We start from the raw sequence: 8,798 nt of genomic DNA, 5'->3' as shown, positions 1-8,798 counted from the left end.
TCTGTGAGCACATATTTTTGATTTTTATTTATCTTTTACTTTTTAAAAAAAATAATCCCTTTATTCTATTATTTTTTACTTTATCCCTTCTTTATTTACATTTGTTACCTTTTTAATTATTTATCTTATTTTGTACTGCATTGTTATATTTACTATTTTTTTTATTTTTTAACGTTATTGCTATCACACAGGAGCTAACAAGCCCCTGTGTGATAGCATTTAGAAGTGACAGGTTCTTTTTATGTAGCCTACCACCTCCAATTCAGGAGTTCCAGCACAGCGTTGGGCTGGATTTTTTGTGACAGCTACAACAGGAAGGCTGCAAGCACAGTGTTGCTGTCTCAGTGTTCACACGGAGCAGACCAGAGAACGGACGTTCTCCACTCTGCTCAATATCCTGAGCTAATTTGCTGTAGTCCTGGGTCCCCCAGAAGAGCAGGGGACCCCGAAAATCACGCCGTGGGGGGGCTGGAGGGAGGTCATCGGGGACGGATGGACCATGGAGGAGGGGGGATGCACCAGCGGGCTGCTTACAAGGCATCTGGCAGCCTGTACAGCCGCCTGGATTACTTGTACAATACGAGCGGTGGCTTCGTCTGCTCTAACATTTAGACCTTCCTGTCCCAGAAGCAGGACTAAATGTAGAACCCCCACCTTCTCGGTGCCTGGAAATGCATGCCCCGGGGGTTGGGCGATAGGAATTCCACACACCAGGAAACCAGAGTACCCAGAGGAAAACTACACAAGCACACAAAGAATATGCAAACTCCATGCAGATAGTGTCCTGACCGGGATTCAATCTGACGACCACGGTACCTCAACACAGAATTGTTAACCACTAAGCCACTTTATAAAGCAGTGGTATTGACTTAGAGCAGCCATAGAGCTACTTAAAGTGTATTTCCATTGTTGTATCCGAATTAGGAATACACCTACTTTATTTTTGCTACACGTTCAAATTCACACAGCATAAAAAAAAGTTAAAATTGCAGCTTACCTTTTTTTAGATGTTCTTTCTGCTAACTGCAGGACTAAACAATTCTGCTTAGTCCTCACTATCTGGGGGGAGTTTTGTTTCAAATAATTAATCCTGTGCTGGCAGATTTCCTTATCACTTGTCTAGCACTGTCTGTCCTAACAAAGGATTAAATACCTGAAGACATTTAGGGGGATCAAAACTGGAGCAGACAAAATCTGGAGCAGTCACCAATGGCAACCAATCAGCTTCTCTCTTCAGTTTGTTCAGTTAAGATTTGAAAATGAATGAGAGAAGCTGATTGGTTGCCATGCACAGCTGCTCCTGTTTTGGTCAATTCCTCCCATTGTATGTTAATGAGGGGGAGCTCAGTCTGTCCCTTAGTCAGAGAATAGTTTGCAAAGGCCAGCAACTCAGATACATCTTAAAGTTTAATAAAATAATGTGTAGATATATACTGTACATTGGGAGTTTTCTCAATTTTGGCTTCAAAAATGGAAATACACTAAGGAAACCATTAAAAAAAGTAAAATAAAAGTACAGCACTGTGCTTTACAAATGTGCATAACGCTCTGCTTGATTTGTGACTGAAGCAAGTGGAGCATTCCTTCCTTCGAGCAAAAAGGAGGAAAAAAATGGCAGGGGAAAGTCCAGTCACGTGACCTGTCAGTCATGTGACAGTGTCCCTTGCAATGACTGAGTCCCCTCTGCAGGGTTTATGCAGAACTCCTTAGAACTATGGACCATAATTTTAAAAATGACGATGTGACTAAAACACTGCAGTGTAAAGGCAGAAAATATTTGCTGTTTGCTATAAACAGGCCCCTTAGCGTCTGTTAAGAGAAAGGATATTGCGTAGGTCAGAAATATGCTCCATGGGGAACAAAAACATTACATTCTAAAGGATTTTCACTGCAATGGTCTTACTGATCGACCTGTTCATGAGCGCCATTGTACTAGAGTGTTTCATCATTTTTAAATGATCAAGTAATATGGACTTGTGGAACCTGCTCTCCCAGGAGGTACAAAGACATTATTGTGTAACACACTGAAGCATGCCACCTATTCTTTCTTCATTTTCAGCCCCAGGTATGCGAGTAAAAAAACCATTGCTCGGCGTCACATTATACTCTGCAACAAACACGTAGGATTAAACCAAATAATGCGTGGAGACCAGCAAGGCAGACAAGGTGGAAAATGATGATATCTGGAGCCCAAACAAACTTTCCCATTGCACAAAGGACAATAGAAGTTGCTATATGAGGACCGTGTAACTGTAGAAGAGATTGTACTTATCCACAGCTGCTGAAAGTATATGTTAGGACAAAACATTTATTTTAGCTATAGATAACATAAGGAATGAATAAAAACCACCAAGGTGTTTATGTGGTTTGTGTTACATTGGGGAGATCTACATTTACTTCCTGTTCCAGGGACAAAATAGTAAAAATCTGTTCATGTGCTTTAGGATGGATCTGCTCCCCCATATGACAAAACTACGTACCAATCTCCATCTCGAAGAGTTAAGGAGTGTGCAATGGCCAGGCCTAGGAATAAATGTCCTTTACCTGCAACAGACTAAACTTAAGCAATGGAATGAACTGATGCACTAAAGCTATGTCAAGGAGAGAAATTGAAGTCCTGAGCAAGCTGGCTGTGTTGCTTGCCAGAAGGGTACGGCAAGGATGGAGGGGCCAGAATTAGGTGTCAACAGCATGAATTCAGACTTGCCATATGCCAACAGTCCAGGCTGGTGGTCCAATGGTGTGGGAAATTATTATTTTTTGCACACTATGCATTGCTAGGATTTGGATTTAAATGATCACAGGAGACCCTAGGTTTCGACAGTTATTGGAACAGGTCTTAACGTCTTATTGTAATGTCTGTGTACACAGCCTTTAAAGCCTATCATGATTATGTGACGTAGCATACGCTTGGCCAGGAACACCTGCTGTTTCGTAGAATTATCTAATCAGCCAATCATGTGGCAACAGCACAATGTATATTATGATGCAGATACAGGTCAGAAGCTTTAGTTATTGTTCACATCAAACACCAGAATTAGGGCCAAACACGTGATCTTGGTGATTTTGACCGTGCCACAATTGTTGGTGCTAGAATGGCTGGTTTAATTATTTCCTTAACTGCTGATCTGGGATCTTAAGATTCAAAAAACAGCATTTAGTCAGAATGATGTGGAAAACCCCCCCCCAAAAAACAAACAGGGAGCGTCAGTTCTGTGAACAAACATGCCTTGAGAGGTCAGAGGAGAAGGGCAAGGCTGGTGTGAGCTAATGGAAAGGCAATGATAACTCAAATAACCATGTTTTTCTGTTTAAGTGAGCAGTAAAGCATCTCAACTGCACAACTCATCAAACCTTAAACCGTATGGGCTACAACAGCAGAAACGCATGTCGGGCTCTACTTCTACAACAGAACAAAAAACTGAGGTTCAGTTCAGGTCCAGGCTGGTGGTCCAATGGTCAGGGGATTTTTTATTTCTTTTGCACACTGACATACAAGCGATGATTGGTTGGTTTTAATGTGCACAGCTTATATTAGTGGTAGGCAAGCTCTGCCCTCCAGTTGTGGTTAAACTACAAATGGCATCTGCCTCTGGGAGTCATGTCTGTGGCTGTCAGTTTTCCAATGCCTCATGGGATTTGTAGTTGAATTACAGCTGGAGGGCCAGAGTTTGCTTACACCTGTCATAAAGGAATGTTTAGTATACTAACAGGGCTAGAAGAAAGGATATCCACACTCCACAAATCTTCACCAAAGTGCATGGAACTTTATTGTGAATACGAACACTGTATAATGCCCCTCCATGTGTGCCCAACCCCTCACGCGTTTTACCTTCACAGGTTCATCACAGAGGACTCTGCTCTTTCTACCTTTCTTTCTCACAAACAGGGTTATTCACAAAAGGGTGAAGAGTTTGGAGAAAGGCAGGAGAAGTGAACAATCCAGGAGAACATAGCTGAAAGGGAGAATTTTTCAAAATCAGCTCTGTTGTCCCAAATTGTCCACTTCCCCTGCCTTCTCCAAACTCTTCACCCTTCTGTGAGAAGTCCCTGTTAGTGTTCCTAAAAAAAATTACTGTGTCCTCATCTAAAAAGGATTTTTTTTTTCAGGGGGAGGGGTGGTGGTGGGGGGAGAATATCAGCACAGCAATTACCTCAAATTAGGCAGGACGCTATGCCTTCTTTTTTATTGTGAACCCCAGCTACACACACGCAAGCATACAGTATATGTACACAAAACATACAAATATATACAATGACATTCACCCTCTGCATCACCTCTTCAGACAGGAGGCTATCAGTTTGCAGATAGTGACTGTACATATGGATGACAGAATGCTTTATACTAGAGATGCACTGCTGCCGTTTTTTGGTATGGAGTACCAATATTTATATTTCGGCACTCACCGATACTGGTACTTCTGGTAACATGGAGTCGGCTTCGTGGGCAATCAGGAAGCCGGGCGACGTATCATTACCCGCTGCCCGTCTTCTTGATTGCCTGGGAAGCCGGCTCCGTGCTCTTTGGCCCGGGAAGCCGGCTTTTCAGCCAATCATCATTGAGCCTGCTGTTTGGTTGGTTCGATGTCGATTGGCTGGGAAGCTGGCATTCCAGCCAATCAGCATGGAGCCGGTTTCCCGGCCAATCAGGAAGCCGGGTCATCACCCACGGCCTGGTTTCTTGATTACACGAGAAGCCAGCTCAATGCTGTTTGGCTGGGAAGCTGGCCCCCAATCAGCATGGAGCCAGCTTCCCGGACAATCAGGAAGCTGGGACGCGAGTCATTACTCGCGGCCGTCTTCCTTATTGGCCGGGATGCCGGCTCCATGCTCCCTCATGGCACTGCCGGTCAGAGAAAATCTCCATCTGACAGGAAGTTCTGGTATGGGGGAAGTTGTCAGAGCATTTGGGAGAGTATGAGTACTCGTCCAAATACTCGGTATCAGCATTGATACTAGTATCAGTATTGGGTCATCCCTACTTTAGTATTCTTACCTGGTGGTTCAGCAATCCAACATCTACAGGACAAACCACAACTGTCCTATCCACCCCAGAGGTTTATTTGTAAAAGGATTTACTGTGCAATACACTAAGTTATTGTTTGCTAGATATTCAACTATTTTCACAGAGCACTCACCCATCAGCATACAACATAATAGAGATTGGGAATACAAATGAATTACTGAATTGAGTCGCCGGTCACATTTGACAAGATTTGCCCATCAGCTTTAGCTTACAACATAATAGACTCCAATTACAAACATGATTCACCTGTAACATTAAAATTCAAACAAAAAAATTCACCTCAGTACAAAATAAAATAGATATTTCGATGGAAAACAAGATTCACCCATCAGCCACCACAACACATAGAAAATCCTCTGAAAGTGGTGAATGTCAAAAAGCACAGACGGGTGAATGTCCAGAAAACATGTGTTGTGAATCACACAGCACATCCTTTATAAACAGATCTCTTAGCATACAGGGTAGACATGTAGTGAAACAAGTTTAAATATATATATTTTTTTATGCTTTCCCTGGTTAGGATTTCATATCGGGGTAAAAGGTTAAAGTGGGAAAAAAATTCTTACAAAAGTAGCTTGACCTGTGGTAGAGGTGTAAGGTCACCTTTACAATCCAGAAAGTAACATAACAAGATTTGCTGAACATTATATCTGTGTAGAGTAACTCAGCAAAGTATTTCACGTATTGTACTTCTGCCTTGGCTAGCAGAACCCCACCTTAAAAAAACAAAAAACACCTTTACAAAACAATAGTCAGGTATTTCAAGTATAACATGCCCAGAGACCTCCAAAGGCACGTGGAACCACTCACATGACAGGGTCTGTTTAGATAAAAAAAAATCAGAAGTCCCCATGAAGCAGAAATCCTGCCCAAAGCTGCCCTACCCCACGCAGCAACTCGATATAGCCCTAAATAACCTGTGCCTGTAGCAAGGGCATAAGGCCCCATTAAAGTCTGAGAAGTTACTGCACAGGCAACGTCCAACAAGATTTCTGCACCAACGTTTTACCTTTCGAGACAGTAAGCACCTGTATGACAAAGGGGGCATTAGGGAGGAGGGGCTGGGGAGTTTTTAATCTGAACTAAACTAGTCCTTTTTCAGTGTATTTCCACTTTTGCAGCCAAATTAGAACAGCACCCACATTTTTTTGTAAATTTCCCAATCACATAGCATAACAAAAAAAAATTAAAATTGCAGCTTGCGGTTTTTTTAGATGCTCTTTCTGCCAACTCCAGGACTAAAAAATCCTGCTTAATTCTCACTGTCCGGGGGAGTTGTTTCAAGTAATCAACCCCGTCTGTACTATGCTGGCAGATTTCATTTTCCCCTGTATACTAGATGAGCAGGACTGTTACAGCTTGCGGTATACTGAGACGCCGCAGCGGATCCCGACCTGGACGTCGGGATCCGCCCAGCTGCGTGAGTGACAGCTGGCTCTGCCTATCTAGAGGCAGAGCCAGCTGTACCCGCCCCCTCCCCCGTCCGTTCTGCCAGTCAGCGCTGGCAGATCGGAGCAGGGAGAGGGGAATCCAGCCCCTCCCCTTGTCACAGCAGAGAGCCGTGACAGGATCGAGAGGTGAGCGAACCCGGTATGTGTTCGCTCACCTCCCGATCTACTGAGCCGACCTGTGACAGTCTCATTGTCACAGGTCGGCTAGAACTATGAGGTGAGTGGAAATCACTCATCTCATAGTTCTCCTTTAAAGTCCTGAAGACATTGAGGGGAATTTATCAAAACTGGAGCAGACAAAATCTGGAGCAGCTGTGCATGGTAACCAATCAGCTTCTTTTATTTTCAAATCTTAACTGAAGAAACTGAAGAGAGGCGCTGATTGGTTGCTATGAGCAACTGCTCCAGATTTGATAAATTCCCCTCATTGCATTTTAATGAGGGGCAGCTCACTCTATTAGGACAGACAGTTTCAAGGTACTGAAATTGTTAGAGAAGCTTGCAAAGCGTGCTAAATGAAGATATCTAGAAGGTAAGACATTTTTCTTTCCAATAATTCTTTGGATATGCTGTGTGAAGAGGAACACATACCAAACAGAGGGGGTTTTCTGACATTCTGACTGCAAAGGTGGAAATAAACTAGAACTAGATGGGGATGTGAAAGCTGAATGGCTGTCTCAGCTGAATGTTTGTGCTCGTGTCACTGGAGGGGGAACCCGGAATGACAAGCAAGGAACACAGAAGGAATAGACCATTAGACAGGTTACTACACTCGACCCATTTAACTGTTCTCCTTGAGAATGGTCATAGATTGGACCTATAGATACAAAAGGGTCTCCAAAAAAATAAAGCCAACAGTCTAAATGGGTGACTACCCTCATCTGTCTATTGGCAATCTAAATCAGGAGAAAACATTAGAGGAAGCCAGTTGTAAGACATTTTCTCACAGCCATGGATAGCATTAGACCCGGCCACTAATGAACGTGGTGCTATTTCTGGGGTAGGGGACACCTTTGAAACATTGTAAACAGTGACATTCATCAAGCCTGTCTGAACTGGCACGCTGTCCTGACAGGTTCCCTCCAACATCAGTTTAAAAAAAACAAAAAAACCCCACAATCTATCAAGGCAAATCTAAACCCCAAAGAAAAATGTTTTATATATTGCAGCTGACCAGTCCTTAGATGTGTTGGCTGCATTGTTTTCTTCCATCCACCTTATTTGCACGTGGTAATTCTGCCAGTAGCGCTTCTTGCCCTATGGTGGCTCACTGTGCTCTATCTATGGAGAAGCAGCATTATCCCCTCAGACTATTCTAATTTGGACTACAAAAAAAATAAATAGTTCTTGCCAAATCTTCAGTTTGTAGGTATTGGGGGAGGGGGGAATTGTGCGGTTTACACAGGATAGCTTAGAAAGAGGATAACTTTGAGGTTTCAGCTCAGCTCACAGGAAACAAGGGCACTGCATTTCTAGTAAGACCAACAAGTATCTTCTGAACATACATACTTGAAATATTGCACTTCATATATTTGAGAGCTCAAGTTGCAAGAAACAGGTACAGTAGTTGCATTTCATCACTGTACAAGCGAGTTTCCCCTTGGTTAGGTGAAGTTCTGCTGACTTCCATCACCCAATCATGTGCAAGCAAAAATACATTTTTCTTTACGTTGCAATTGCAATTCCCCACTTAGGCTTGACAAAGAGGCAGAGCCTCGAAACGCGTAGCCATCGGCATTGGACACTGCCCCTGTCCATCTCTTCCATTGTCCTCCGTCTTTTGACACACTCGAGACACGCTCGGCTTGACTCCTTTGGTCCCCGAACGGTCCGGCAGCTGACATCGCCTCATACCCATACAGCCGCGGCTCAGCCTGGCCAGCTGAGACCGCGGTGTTCAAACTATCACCCCGACAGCTATCAGACTGCTCTCCGGCATCTCCAAATGAGCCGACACGCTGTATGCTGACACCAGCAACGTGAGTAAGGGGTTTTTTACAGTAGTGGCGCTTTTTCATTTTTGTGATTTTACAAGGGTTACAATGGAGCACAACTTGCAGCAGACCGGCTCAAGAAACCTTTTCACCTGCTGCATTTCCCGTTCGCTTCAGCAATTGTGAGCTTGTAGCAAAGTTGTAGCGGAGACATTGCTAATTTATGAATGGCCAAGGTAATGCCTCTTCTGCCATCTGCTGCACGGTTAAGATTGGGATTCTGTCGTCATGCCTGTCCATATGGACCCATGACGGAATATTTCCATCACGGCTCTTACAGGGTTTAAGCTTCCCTCATGCGCCAAGAACTTTAAAAAAAAAATAAAA

This window comes from Nanorana parkeri, unplaced genomic scaffold, assembly GCF_000935625.1.
Source record: "Nanorana parkeri isolate BGI_ZX_2015 unplaced genomic scaffold, ASM93562v1 scaffold973, whole genome shotgun sequence".
NCBI classification, from domain to species: Eukaryota; Metazoa; Chordata; class Amphibia; order Anura; family Dicroglossidae; genus Nanorana; species Nanorana parkeri.
Note: the sequence above shows the minus strand (reverse complement) of the source record.